The sequence below is a fragment of the Pantherophis guttatus genome, chromosome 5 (assembly GCF_059756535.1).
Source record: "Pantherophis guttatus breed Tessera chromosome 5, ASM5975653v1, whole genome shotgun sequence".
Lineage (NCBI taxonomy): Eukaryota > Metazoa > Chordata > Lepidosauria > Squamata > Colubridae > Pantherophis > Pantherophis guttatus.
The window spans coordinates 97,371,609-97,387,522 of record NC_142067.1 but is presented as its reverse complement, the minus strand read 5'-3'; the positions used below and the strand labels follow the sequence as shown (position 1 = coordinate 97,387,522).

The 15,914-nt window shown below is 37.4% G+C and overlaps 1 long non-coding RNA gene across 1 annotated transcript in view; it reads right to left on the bottom strand.

Moving 5' to 3' along the window:
* Positions 1-15,558, bottom strand: part of LOC117667259 (uncharacterized) — a 53,144-nt gene extending 37,586 nt beyond the window's left edge. The window contains exons 1-2 of the long non-coding RNA XR_004591998.3: positions 15,370-15,558; positions 14,900-15,013 (exon numbers count right to left, since the gene is read on the bottom strand). This is a non-coding gene — a long non-coding RNA (uncharacterized LOC117667259). The remainder of the gene's footprint in view (positions 1-14,899; positions 15,014-15,369) is intronic.
* Positions 15,559-15,914: the final 356 nt, after the last annotated feature.

Genomic DNA, 15,914 nt, shown 5'->3' with positions numbered 1-15,914 from the left:
TGCCAGGATCCCTGACTCCCTTGACTTTCATGTTTTAAAATATTCTTTTCATTAAAAACAAATGACAAGTTTGCATGCTGCAAAGAAAAGCACCAGCCTTTAACATCGGGCATTAATAAAAATGGCTGAAGCCCAGTGCTCGGCTTGGAAAGATGCCTACTTATGTTCCAGGAAACAAAACAAAAAAACAAAACCAAACAAAAAACAGGATGACAAGGAGCAGCATGAAGGATATGGGCTGGGAATATGCTTCTGCTTTGTGTTCCCAACAAAGCAAAATGACCATAAATCATTTGAAACACATTAAACCAAATCTACGCAGCAACTTCTTTTTATTTTGCATTCTGAGAAATGAGTATTTTGTGAATGGTCACACCCACATAGACACTCACTTTATAAATAGGCAAATCTCTCTTCCCCAATAGTAGTCAGAATTTCAAAATATTCACACTTGATTTGAAATGAATGCAATGATTCAAAAGGATTGTCTATCCTGATGTAGGAATATGCCATCTCCACAAAGCACCTAATATCGCAAGAAAAAAAAAAAAAACCTAGAGACTACGATTTAAGACTTAGTGTTTGAAGTGCAGAGGTATCTTGGAACTCAATTACTTTGAAACTCATCAAATTTGATACTCAACACATTTTGAAGTGAAAGTGTTATCTTGGTACTCATTGTTTGTTTGCTACTCAATGCACAAGCTAGAACTTGTTGGTGTCGGATGCCTTGTGACTCTCTCTATTATTCATTATGGGAAAAATTTGTCCGATAGTCATGGGTTTTGGTACTCAATGCCAGGACCAATAAACTGTGAGTACTGAGCAGTGGTGAAATGTAAAATTTGTTACTACCGGTTCCATGGGCGTGGCTTGGTGGTGGTGGGGTTTAATGTGACTGGGTGGGCGTGGGCAACTTTTTTTTTTTAACTTTTAAAAGCATTTTTTCTGCAACCTCTTCAACCGAAGAAAAAAATGCTTTTAAAATCCTCTGATGATCAGGCAACTCAGCTGGGATCGTCAGAGGCTTTTAAAAGCATTTTTTCCTACAACCTCTTCGACTGAAGAGATTGCAGGAAAAAAATGCTTGTAAAAGCCTCTGATGAACCCAGCTGAGCCGTGTGATCATCAGAGGCTTTTTTTTACTTTTAAAAGCATTTTTTCGGCCGAAGAGATTGTAGAAAAAAATGCTTTTAAAAATAAAAAAAAAGCCTCTGATGATTGCGCGGCTCAGCTGGGTATGGGGGGGGGGCACAGGGATTTTTGCTATCGGTTCTCCGAACCACCCGCCACCTAACTACCCGAACCACCATTGCCTAATATTAAGCATTAGGCAATGCTTAATAGATGTACAAAGGCAAGGACTTTCGAATACATATGGATTGTCAATTAGAACACAACACGCCAGATATCACAGTTGTTGAAAACTGAAACATACAATTTATTGACATCGTGGTACCAAGACATGCCAGAGTCAAAGAAAAGAACTGGAAAAAATCATGAAATATCACAACCTGGCCATTGAAACTACACAGCTTTGGATGAAACATGTAACAGTGATACCCATTGTCATTGGGGAACTTGGTACCATGTCCAAGAATTTTATAAGATACATCAACAAATTGCAGCTTCCTGCAATAACACCAGCAGAACTGCAAAAAACTGTGCTATTTGTAACATCGTACATCTTAAGAAGGTACTTGGTTGATACCTAGGACACTGGCAGCAACCTGTATCAACCATCAGCACCAGTCAATGGTATTTGTGATGCATTTTTGAATGTTCAGTTGACTAAGTTTCATGTTTAATGAATAAAGTAAATAATAATAATAATAATAATAATAATAATAATAATAATAATAATAATAATAATCTCTTTTATTCATTAAACATGAAACTCAGTCAACTGAACATTTAAAAATGTATCACATTTTATCAGGAAGCTGCAATTTCTTGATGTGTTTTGTAAAATTCTTGGACATGGTACCAAGTGCCCCGATGACAATGGGTATCACAGTTACATGTTTCATTCATAGCTGTGTAGTTTCAATGGCCAGGTTATATTGTTATTGTTATTGTTGTCATTGTCACTATCATTATTATGCCATCAGGCCATATCAAAATATAAAATACAAATACAAAACAGACTGCATGTTAGAAAACAGAGTTTTCTAAGACATAAGTAAAAGAAAATGTAAATCATTTCTGTGTCATATCTACAATTTATTCCAATCAGATCCACCTATGAAGTTCTTAATTATACCATAGGATTTTGTTCAGATATGATAAGTAATTTTTGGACTCTGATAACACATGCAATATGTTATTTTAATATAAGGATCTTAAGAAGCCATTCATCTGATGTCTAATCTAAGACACTGATTCTCTCTTATACAATTGACATTCAAATAATATATGTGTTATTTCCTCTATCTCTGGTGCTCTGCAAATACAAAAATGTTCATCATAAAGGACTTGGTTAAATGTTCCATATTATAATTCAATAATCTATAATATGTCATTTCATAATAATAATAACAACAGAAATATAAACACAATCATTTTTGGAAAATTGAAATATTTGAAAATTTAAATTTATCTTTGGATTAAAGGAACAGCCATGCATTGTATGTAAACCAGTGGTGGGATTCAAATAATTTAAGAACCGGTCCACCCAGGGTCAGATTGGCTGTCGTGGGAGACATGGCTATCCTTGTCCTCCGGCTCCGCCACACATGTGGAACAAGTCTCCCGCAATGGCCAATCTGAACCTGAGCGACCGGTTGTTAAATTTCCACCCTTTGCCCAAAGGCTGTTTCCGAGCGTGCTTTTCTGCATGTTGGTCTCACGGTTCTTTCAACCTTCAGGATGTGGCTCCTTTAAGAGGTGAAGTTTCTGAGGAACAAGGAAGGGGGGGTTTACCATAGAGACAAGGAGTTGATACTCCCAAGAGCTTGTGTGGGAAGGTGAAGAATTGGGAGGAACTGGAGGGAAGGAAGTGGAACTGCATGTAGGGCGTGTTGGTCAGTCTGCAAGCAAAAGTGGGAGGGGCGAGGAATTAAATTGGCAGCATGATTGAAGCTGGGCTCAATGTAGGAGAGACTGCAAAGTTAATTTGTCCAGGGAAATTATTACCTTCCCCCATATCAAAGTGGATCCTGGGCACTGTGCTGTGCTGCAATGGAGAAATGAGCAATGGAGCAGCCAGCAAGAGGGAAGGAGGAGGAGCAGGGAGAAGAAAGAGGGAAAATGGCCTTCTCCTTCCCACACACCGGCTGTTCCATTGCCATTTCTCCATTGCAGTGCAGCGCCCAGGATTGATAATGGGTGGTGGTGGTAATTTAAAAACTGGTTTGCCCAAACCAGTGTAAACTGGCTGAATCCCACCACTGATGTAAATGCTTTCCACTCAACCATATGTTGGTAGAAAAGTGGGTGCTACCTGATGCTAAACCCTTTCTGCTTCAGTAATGAGACTGGCAATTGTTACTACCTTTAAAGTTTTAAAGTGGGACAAGTTAAAGAAAGCAATTGGTGGATTCTTCTGGCTTTGTTTTTCATCCCACCAGGTGATGAACTTTTGGCAGGTAAACAACAATCATTCTCTCTAACATGGAGTGGAATCAATGGTGGGTTCCTCCCGGTTCTGTCCGGTTCCGCCGAGCCGGTAGCGGTGACGATATGACATCACCGAACCGGTTCTCTTTGTTTGGGAGCTGGGCCCTCCCATCCCCCTGCCCCCCCACATTATTCTTACCTTTTATTTGGCCCCATCCCCAAACTATTGCTGCCTCCTGAGTCCCGGCTAGAAGTTCCGCCCAGCTAGAGATCGGCTAGAAGCCGCGGGGTTCAAAGGGCCATCCTACAGCTGATCAGTGTTAAAAGGCAGTGTGGTGGTTGACTGGTGCCTCCAAAAACAATTGAGTAGACTGGTGCCTCCAAAAACAAATGAGTAGACCAGTGCCTCCAAAAACAAATGAGTAGACCGGTGCCTCCAAAAACAAATGGGTAGACCGGTACAGCTCTGCAAGCAGTTAAAAGCCTGGTAGACCAGTACCTCTGCTAAATCCTAAAGAATTGTCACATGACCATCAAGCCCCACCCACAAAATAAGCCATGCCCAGAGAACCGGTAGTAAAAATTTTTAGAACCCACCCGAGTGGAGTGGAGTTGGCCAAATGTAGCTAAGTGCATCATGTTCAGTTACCCATAAAGTTGCTTAAATAATGGTTTGTAGATGTTCCTTGCCGATAAATTGCCATTCAACTATTTCTAAACATAAGTCTAACATTCTTCTGAAAGAGCACTAGAGTACTTTTTAAAGTATGGATTAAGTGATTTTCTTTAAAAAGTTCTAAATGGAATCCTTGGTGCCATTGTGTGGAAAGCTATTAAATAAATAAAAGAGAAGATATATTTGTCCAGGTCATGCAGTTCTTATGAGAACAGACAGAATTTGGTTGACGTAATAAGTTATTGATCCTGTAATAATGTCATGCACAAATAGAGGGAATCGATTTGTTATTAAACTGCTGCTCTTGGATATGTAATCACCTAAATATGTAAAGAGTTACAAAAAGAATATAGCAATGGTATGTACATATTCATTATCACTGGGACAGACTTTCTGATTTAATTTGGATTCGTCTTTTTTGGTGTGCAACATCCATTCTTTTAAGAGTTCTGTCATGTTTTATATGAGATTGGCTAGTAGACTCTTCACAACAGGGTTCCATTATTCCCTCACTATTCTTGGCACATACTGAGCTTCAGTTGATCATGGTGGCAAAGGGTAGAGTTTATGCTTATTGAGATACAGAAAACCTTGTTGAAGAAGAGAATTGACCTGGTACAGCAGAGTAACAATTTTCTTAGTGGTTCTTCAGGAAGGTCACTTACCTAACAAGGGTAAGGTTACCGTAGAAAAGTGTAGCTTCTTGCTAAGAGTGGAGTCTTTGTGAGTTCAGTTAGCACTTCCAATACACCGACAGACTGCATTGTGTTTAACAATGGCACCCCATGAGCCAGTAGCTTTTTGCCCGTTGTGAAAAGATAGTCCTTTTAGAAGTTTGCTAAATGAGGCCAATGTATCTACTTTCATTGGAGTAAATCTGTGCAAGTGTCAGCAAGTAAAACTTACTGAAAATATTTAGTTAGAATAAGCGGTGGTGTGTCTTAGGTGATGAAATATTAGGACATTGTTATGCGCAACTTTATTTAATATTCATATATAAAGTATTCATGAATTGGTTTATAGCACAGCCTGATATTTCATATGCCCTATACTTATTATTTATAGCCTTGTCAATACTAAATAAACTTCCAACAAAAGGGAATTACATGCTTTTTTTTACACAAATTTAATCCAAGTTTTCAGCCAAACCTACTATATTATTTGCAATCAGATAAAATAACTAGCTTTGAAAATTAGCATACCTATGAGGCTTGTGTTAAACTTTACCTTTGTCATTTTTAAGCCACAGAAATAGATGTATAAATATAGGAAAAAAAAGTTTCCACTATAGGTCTTGGAGCAGTCATCTGGCCAAGCATTTTTTGGTCTTTGCTTACTCATTATTTATTTATTTATTTTTATTCCACCCTTATTATTTTTACAAATAAGTCAAGGTGGTGGACATATCCAACACCTCCTCCTATTTTCCACAGAATAACAACTCAGAGAGGTGGGTTAAACTGAGAGAGAGTGACTGGCCCAAGATCACTTCTTTTAACATGATTAGGAATCACTCTGGGGGTTTTATAGGGTCTTCTACTTTGAATTGGTTCCTTTTTTATTATAATGTGGTAGTCGATGATGTGTGAGCAATGATGTGTCAGTGTGAATGTTTGCTCTGGTGTGGCTATGCACACAGGAACAAACATTCAAGGGTTGTAATATATTTTTTTTAAAAAGAAACCCATCCCTAAATAGCGTGTTATATAAAATGGGTTTAGTGAAATTGCTTTTCCTTGGTCTGAACTGGAAATTCTGTTCAAGGAAGCATGTGCATATAAAGGGGATTAACATCTTGTTCCCCATATGATAACGTTCATAATCCAGATCAGGCCTTTACAGGTATTTACACAACAGCAACAGCAACAACCACAGCAGCAGCAACAACAATCTGAATGTAGCATGGATTGACTACAAAAAGGCATTTGACTCTCTGCCACATGACTGGATAATCAAGTGCCTAGAAATAACAGGAGTCAGTAGAAACATCAGAAGTTTTGTGCAAAGATCAATGGCACAATGGAAGACACAGTTGCAGGTCAATGATGAGAGACTTGGAGAAGTTAATATCAAGAGAGAAATATTTCAAATAGATTCACTATCACCACTACTATTTGTCATTGCACTGTTTCCTCTGTCAGCAATACTGAATAACCATGGCTATTAAACATCAAAAACATCTGCCAGACTATCCCACCTCCTTTATATGGATGATCTAAAGTTGTATGGAAAAACACCATCTGAAATAGAATTGCTGCTCAACACTGTTTGTTGTCAGCCCTGGAGGCCATCTTTTACTTTGAATCTTCAGGGCTGCCACACTTGGTGGATGGGCATGCTGTGGGAAATAGGAGGGAGGGTGGATGGAGATAGAGTGAGATGTATAGCCATAGCAACATTCTTTTCTTTGGAGGTCAAGGACATTCAGCCTGCACCTGGAGAGGCATGACTGGGAAGCTACTCCAGTTGGGATGGGGACATGATTGGACCATGTGATGGACATATGGGTGCAGGGGAAGCAACTTTGATTTTGATATGGGTGGGGAAAGCCCGAAGGCCTTTCAGATTTGGGTTTTCCCAGATGTGTCAATGTGACATCTCTAATAAAATGGAACTTTGAGGAAAATGCCTGCCTTGGAGTTTCACTTCTGTTGGGGATGTTACTTGGAATCCTGACATTCATATATATAGCCAAGATATTGCAATGGAGTTTGAATTGGACAAATGTGCCACAGTCACTATCAAACAAGGAAAAATAGTGAAAACTGAAGGAATCAAGATGCCCCAACAAAATAACATTAAGAGTCTGGATGAAGATGATTACTACAAATACCGTTGTATCTTTCAAGCTGACAACATCAAGCACACTGAAGTCAAGAAAAAGATTAGAGGTGAATACATCAAGAGTGAAGAAGATCTTAAAGTCCAAACTCAATGGAAGAAATCCCATCAAGGCAATCAACAACTGGGCATTAGATACACAGCAGGAAGAGTGAACTGGACTCAAGCAGAACTAAAACCAATGGATATGAAGACCAAAAAAATAATGACAATGAATCATGCCCTTCATCCTTGCAGCGACATTGACAGACTCTATCGACCAAGGCAAATAGGTGGGTGTGGATTGTTGAAAGTACATCAGATAGTTAAAGAAGAAGAAAAAAAGGGCTTTGGAAAAATATCTGAAGGACAATGAAGAAGATGCACTGAAGTTAGTATGCAAGGAAAGCTTTCTGACTACTGGAGAGACCAAACTGGCCTACAAAAAAGACCAAATGAAGAATAGAATGGAGGCATGGGAAGAAAAAGCACTACATGGCTAGTACATTGAAAAAATTACAGGGAAATCAGATAATAACAAGACCCGGCAATGGCTAAGAGTGGGAAAGTTAAAGAAAGAGACCGAGGGATTAATTCTGGATGCACAAGATCAAGCCTTAAGGACAAATGCATACAAAGCCAGAATTGAGAAGACAGCAACAGACAGTAAGTGCCACCTACTGTATGCAAAGAAGCTGAAGAAATAGTGGATCACCTGGTAAGCTGCTGCAAGAAGATTGTACAAACTGACTACAAGCAGCAGCATGACAAAATAGCAGCAATGGTGCATTGGAAGATCTGCAAGAAATGTCATTTGCCTGTAAGCAAGAACTCGTGGGACCATAAAGTAGAGAAAGTCATAGAAAATGAAGAAGTTAAATTGCTTTGGGACTTCAGAATCCAGACAGATAGGCACCTGCCACATAATACCCCGGACTTAACAGTTGTCGATAAGAAAGACAAAAAAAGTCTGGATAGTGGATATAGCAGTGCCTGGAGACATCAGAATAGAAGAGAAAGAAATGGAGAAGATAACAAAATGCAAAGACCTACAAACAGAAATAGTATGACTATGGCAAAGGCAAGCAAGGGTAATACCAATAGTAATAGGCGCTTTGGGTGCAGTTCCAAACCAACTGGAGCACCACTTGAACACTATAGGCATTGACAAATTTGCCATCAGCCAATTGCAGAAGGCAGCTTTACTTGGAACTGCTTCCATCCTGTGACAATATCTGTAACACTGTCAAACATCCAGATTTGCCTATCCCAGGTCCTTGGTAAGAATTTGATAGATAGATAAAAATGCCAAATTCAGTCTGAACATTGGGCTGACTGTGACTGTGACTGTGAGATTAACAACAACAACAACAACAACAACAACGACAATAATAGCAACAACAACAACAACAAGAAAGGTGGTTAGCTGAGATTTATTTTATGTTTTCTGTAATTCTTCCCTGAAAGATCTCTGGAGAGAAATCCAGAATTGTATCATTCTCTAACATTCACAGATACAAGAAGGAAGAGTTAAGGATAAAGGGATGTGTTAAAAGACACTAATTAAGTTTAATGTGGATTAGAAATTCCTTTTGGATTTTTTGTATGAGACAAAAAATGAAATTATGATATATGGTTATGATGAGTAAAAAAAATAGATTATAGAAGAAATGAAAGTTATGTTGTAATCATAGAGCAAGAGTTTGATTTACATTTATACTTATAATTGCTGTAAAAAAAATTTGGAACTCAATTGGAACTCGCCTGGCTTTGTTCTTTGTTCTTTATTTTTTTTCCTTTCTTTTATCTTAAATATTAGTTTCTGTTAGTTTTTATCTTTCTTGTTTAAACTCTTAATAAAGTTAATACAGAAAAAAAAAGAATAAAGAGATGTGTCAAATAATAATTAGCAGCCAGGAAAAGCATATTCAAAAAATGAGATCTAAAATTCCGATACAATCAATTGCATTAAGAAAAAAAAAAAAAGGAATACAGTGGCAAGCTTCAAAGGAATGACTTGGTAGAAAGTAGCAATAAGTCACACCATCTACAATTTTCAAGAGGAAGAAATAGTTAAAGTTAATACTTTTATTTTAGCTTCTTTCTTCAAAAGACTTATCTGGACACTCTTTAATCTGTAATTGGATACCTGAGTTATTAGAAGAAAGCTATACTCGTCATCTCCCTTTTAAAGAAAGCTCAGTTTTCATTGGTCTGTTTGAAACAATGATCGTAGCATCCATTCAAACATCTAATGTGGTTTGCAAGCTATTGGGAAAAGTTCCCTTTGCTTTATGTAAAGCCTGACTATTTCTAAGTAATCCACTTAATGTTTTTTATCCATAATAAGAGGGTGGCACTCTTGTCCACACACATACATTCATATTTTTTCAATATATGATATTATAGAAGTCAAATGAAAATGCTTCCATGGTTATCTAACAAGTCCCTTTTTATATATACAAGTTGTTGCTTTAGTGTGGCAGTCACCAAATGATGACTATGCAAGTGTTTTCAGAGCTATATGAACCAATAATCCATACTGTTTCAAAAGATGTCATGTATTTGTCAGGTTTAATATTCATAATAACATATAACACTGTAGAGGTAGTCCTCAACTTATAACAGTTAATTTAGTGACTGTTCAAAGTTACAATAGCACTGAAAAAAGGGGCTTATGAGCATTTTTCACACTTATGACTGTTGCAGCATCCCCGTGGTCACATGATAAAAATTCAGACGCTTGGCAATTGACTCATATTTATGTTAGTTGCAGTGTCCCGGGGCCATGTTATCTCCTTCTGAAACCTTCTCACAAGCAAAGTCAATAGGGAAGGCAGATTCACTTAATAGCTCTGTAAGTGTTGTGTTCTGCCAGCAGCCTGCGGAGCTGGCAGTGGAGTCAGACAGCGATGAGGCTGAGGAAGAACATGGGCCAGTCCTAGAGGCTGGGGAAGGCTCGGATGACGACTCTGCGTTGGAGGCAGAGATGGGGCCAGTGTCATCGGGGAGTGATGTGCGGACTTCGGAGTCTCCAGGGGCTGACAGTAGAGAGGCAGAGGAACAGGAGGAGCCTGTTCCTAGTGCACGTATGAGAAGAGCTGCCAGAAGGCAGGAGCGGCTAAAGCAGAGAGGACGACTCAGGAGTAGGGCCAAGAGATGATTGACCCCTCCCATAAGGCTTAAAAGACCAGCAACGGCTCTTGGCCTCTTTGCCGGAAAACAACCGTTGAGAGATTTGCTTCGTGTTTGGGTGTATTTCTTTCTTGTCAGCATCTTCTGTTCCTGAAATGTTGCCAAGAAAAGCCTTTGGCAGTTTGCCTAATTATCCCAAGGTCAGAGATAAAGTGAAGAATGGTGTTTTGAGAACTTTGCTTTCATTTAATTTGGAATACGCTGAGAATGAATTAATTCTCAGCTGTTTTAATAAAATCTGTTTGTTTTTTGGAATTGTTTTGTATTTAATACTAACTACGTGGGCCTGGGTCACAACAGTAACTAACTTAACAACCACAGTGATTCATTTAACAACTGCGGCGAGAAAAGTTGTAAAATGGGGCAAACTCGCTTAACAAGTGTTTCACCTAGCAACAGAAATTTGGGGCTCAATTGTGGTTGTAACTTGAGGATTGCCTGTATTGTTAAGAGCTGCATAAGAAATGAATTGAAGGCAGTACAAATGCTATCAATATTGCCATGCAATACTGAAATCATGCAAAGGAACTGATCCAACTATTAGTTTACAAATAATGAGGAAGGTGTGTGTATAGGATTCAGTAACAACCAAGAAGCTGATGGACAAAAGAGTTTGGGGAATTGCTTTTGATTCATTAATTAATCAAATGTCAATCCCAAAGGTAAGAGGAGAAAGTGTATCTTGAGATGGGATTTCAAAGCAATTACCATACCGTTGACTTCAATACAGTGGTCTGAAACTTAAAGTGAGCCAATTATTTTGCTTGTGGACCACATGGTGACGCAGTTCTCTTCCATTTATATCCTTTGAATTTGAATCATTACCAAAATTAATTCATCTCTTAATTATTCATTTAGGAATTGCTTTATTGGATTCCCAGGAGTAATATCTTAGGAATGTCTTTTCTTAATCAGATATTTAGAATGTAAGAAGAGTGAAGGTTTGGATTCCTTTGTGAGACTACTGGGAATTTAGATTCAAATAGATGTGCAAATAAGACAAACCTGTAATTTGTGCCATAACTTTCCCTACTAGCAAAAATAAGCTTCCAAACATGGACTATTTTTTAATATATTCTTGGCATCAATATCTTAAAATTCACAGTCTTTGAAAGTTAACATTGAAATAGCAATACTAAAAATATCAATCAAAAGCATGAAAAAATAATGCAGGCCTCCAACATGAATCTCAAATGCAAATGGAATAATTATTATTTTTTTTTTACTTATCTTGAAAATAATACAGATAAAAAACCCAAAGGAAATCTGTCAGCCTTTGAAGTACCTAGTTTTGCCTTCAGTGAAGAAATAACTGGCACCGAACATCTTCAGTGTTCAAAAAAAGCTTGTTTTATTTTGAATGAGCCACATTGAGATTTACGTGTGTGCGCTGGCCAACCTGAAAGTTCAAGTTTGCTTATTTATTTGTTTATTAAGTCTTAATTGCTGTATGTTGAAAGAATTCCAGGCAGCATACCAAAGTGCAAGTAAAAACTGTCCACCACTTAGACAACTGTGCTTTCAAGCAGTTTTTCTTGTAATGCATTTAGAAATGCAGGGATATCGGTTTAACCTACTAGGCCAGGCCAAATCTGTTAGCAGGCTCACTGGTTTCCAAAAGCTGAAAAATGCACTTTGAAGAACAGCAGCCAAGATCGATTGGATGATAACAGTATTTGGAGTACAACATTCAGGAGAAAAAAAGGAACTGCTCCCTTCTAAAGCAAACAGTAAACTCCAGGAAGCTGTACTAGACCCAAGTAATCATATACAGCTCTGACAACTCTGGTGCTGTTCCCCTTTTGCCTCCTAAGTGATTTTTTTAAAAATACTACATACTTTCTTAATCTATAGTAATTCATTAGTCTGCTCATGCATCTCTAACCCTGATGTTTTCTATTTGAACAAAAAGTATGTTATAAAATTAGAAATGATTTCTTGTGGCTTTTTACTCCGAGTTATCAGATCCAGATATTTAATCCAAACCTCCTTTTGATTGCATGAAACTGCAATTGTGCCTAATAAAGATAAATTACTGTACCAAAGGTGCTTTTCCAAGAGGAAAAGTACCTTTGGGACAAACATGAGCCGGATAACTGAGACTCTCCATAGACATTTAGCTATGCACTTTGGGATGAACAATCTTTGAATGGTGCAGGAATGTGAACAGATTTCCAGAAAAAAATGAAGATTACAAGAACCATTTGTGCTTCAGTTTGAAATGCAGACAGCACAGACTTATTCCCAAAAGTTTGCACCTGAGTTCAACAGTGAAGGGACACAGAGCAGAAAACATCATGCAGAAAGTACAACACCAACTTCTCAATGAAAAAAAAGCCAGTAATATCCAGTTGCCTATTGAACAAGCACCTTTGGGACAACCATGACCTCGATAACTGAGAATCTCCATAGACATAAATGCTTGTAAGCTTAACGTGACTGTTCATTCCAAGATTCTTAATGTAAAGTAAAAGAAGAGGGAAAAGCTAAAATAACATCCAGACCTTATAATCTTCCTCTTATGTCTTAACTTTCTAATGCAAGTTTGGATTGGTCCTGCATGATTATCATTTTTATTTTCCTTTTGAGGAATATCCATTCTTTTATTTCAATTTGAGAACTCCACAATTACACCTCTAAACTGGAATGCTCCAAAGAGGTAAAAAAATAAAAATAAACTAATGATGATGTAAGAAAAATATTAAGCATAAAAGCAACACCTATTAAGGGAGCTCTTAATCATAATAGGGAACTCTTCCTTTTCTTGTCAAATAAGCATATTACATTAATTGTTCTGCTCTTTTCTTAGAAGATTCAAGATTCAAGAAGATTCAAAAAGATTCAAGACTCAAGAAGATTCAGTCCAAACACTAGATTTATGACTGTATGAATAAAAGGCATAAATACAGATCTTCAGAATATGTAAAATGAAGTATTGTTCTAAGATTCCCAGCCACCCTTATACAGAAATATGTATATCAGCACATTTTGGCAGCCCATGTACCAATCAGGATAATGCTGCCCTTCCTCATTACTGTTATTTCAGTCCAAATAGGAAACTGAAAACTATTTCATTTACCTGCTTGAACAGTGAAATATACTAGCTTCCTGAAACAAAAATATATTTTAATGTTTTATTTGTCATTAAAGAATTGTATTAATTTTGAATATAAAAAAAAGTTGTGGTTAAGGATATAGCGCCATTTCCCATTTAAAACATTGAGGTTTTTTTTAAATAAAATAGTTCTTTAAAGGTCATCAGTTTTATAACTTATTCTTGATCTCTGAAATAAAATGAATACTTATCATATATCGCACAGAGTTTATGGAATGGAAGAATATACAAATAGTAATGTATTGCATCTGACATCCTTGTTTTTAAAAATATTTAATCTGCCAATCAAACTGCTGGAGCATGACTTAGGCAGCTGTATAGTATTTTAACATATTGAATGAATAAAGTGATGTGGACAGAAACCAGATCAAGATGACAAGATTAAGACACTCTTTTGTGGGCTCAAAACATGTCTGCACGTGTAATTCTCATTAAAGCCAACATATTTGACCAACGTAATTTTGAAAAAGATGTTGTCTTCCCTCAAAGAGGAAATCATATAGATGGCCAACAGCTACATTTTCTCTTGGCCTGTCAAGGAAGAACTAAACTGGTCAGCAATCCAGTTTAGAATTTGATAGCATTACAATAATTCAGGCTGCATGGCATACCTAGACATGTAATAGGAGTTACAATTGTATTGGTCATTTGCCAATTTGTTTGATGGCGGTATAGGTAACATCCTTCCTTACAGATATCCATGATACCATTGTATAATTCTCCTTAAGTATTTTAAAAGAATAGAATAGAGCTGGAAGGGACTTTGGAGTCTTCTAATCCAGCCTCCTACTCAAGCAGGAGAACCTATACAATCTCAGACAAGTGACTGTCCAGTCTCTTTTTAAAACCCTTCAGTGATGGGGCACCCATGATTTCTGAAAGCAAGCTGTTCCACTGGTTAATTGTCCTTACTGTTAGGAAGTTACTCCTTAATTCCAGGTTGCTTTTCTCTTTGATCAGTTTCCAACCATTATTTCTTGTCCTGTCCTCTGGTGCTTTGGAGAATAATTTGACCCCCTCTTCTTTGTGGCAGCCCCACAAATACTGAAATACTACTACCATGTCACACCTAATTCTTCTTTTCTTTAGACTAGCCAGACCCAAAATCTACAGGTTTAGTCTCCAGGCCTTTGATAATCTTAATTGCTCTTCTCTGAAATTTTTTCCAAAGTCTCAACATCTTTTTTGTAGCGTGGTGGCGAAAATTGATTGTAGTATTCCAGGTGTGGTCTTACTCAGATTTTATAATGTGGCACTAAGGGTTTTGTATTACTAGCGTTTTGTAAAGCAGCACTAAGTCATCACCATCATAATACATTGAAGAAACAAGGAATCAATATGGATTTGTAAAGTTATTAAAATATGGAAGACAGGTGAACAAAACCTCCTGTATTCAACAAATGCACATGTATAAAATACCTGAAGATACAGAAGAGTTTTCAAGAACAGTGGGAAAGCAGAGAATAAAAGGAAAACAGACGATTGTTGAGCTGCTAAAGGAACAGAATTGAATGAAGTGAAAACTGTGTGCTTACAAGTTCGCACTGTTGGGGCCAGACAGTTCACTAGAGTGCAGTTCATTTCCTTTTCCACTCTGCAACTTCAGGACTTTGAAGACCGCTGTAGGGATATAATCATTCTTCCATGGGCTGTGGGAGAAAAACCACAGAGCAGTTCTTCATTCATCCTCCAATAATACACCCCCATCCTCACTTTTAATTTGTCTTTCACAGTAAAGATACAGACCATTATTTCTTTGAAATTTCTTTCACTATTCATAGTTAACAGGGTTTTTTTTAAAGTCATAAAGCTGTATTAGCTGACTATCTGTCAGGTCCAAAATACTGTAAGTGGTAGACAGTTTTCATTCGCATGTTGGTATGCTGCCTGGAATTCTTTCAAAAATTCCAACATTTTTAAAATTCATTCTGCATTTCCTGATTGAGGAGGATTGCTCAGCTACCATCTGAATATTAATTTGTCAAAGAACAATTGAGAGACTTACCATTTGATAGTCAGACGTGCTACCCTTTCATATTATATAATACTGATTTTTTTTTCCCCCGTCATCAGCTTCTGCTATTTTGAATTTTGCATACTGCTATGTTTTCAGTGTGAACTCTGAACTGAAATGCTAGTTTTGAAATGATGCCATCCAGGGTTGATGCTGCTGAGGTTTCAAGGCCACTTGGCAACTCTGGAATACTAACCCTCTGACAACAAACTCGGAATATTAATTGTGTAAACATGGGTTTTTTTTTCATCGTGTGAGCAATACCAATTAAACGATGGGGTATCTTTTGCAAAGGCCCTTCTGCCGAATGAATCTTTCTGACAAACTAGAACAAAGGAATCTTAAATGCCTAGTTATTGCATACAAAGCTAGAATCTGATCAGTGTATCCTCACTTTCTGCTTTCTTTGACTGTAATGCATGGGTGTCCAACCCTGACAACTTTGAGACTTGTGGATTTCAACTCCCAGAATTCTCCAGCCAACATACAATTTATTGAGCCACTTTTGAACACTGTAAAATTTATAATTTAAATGA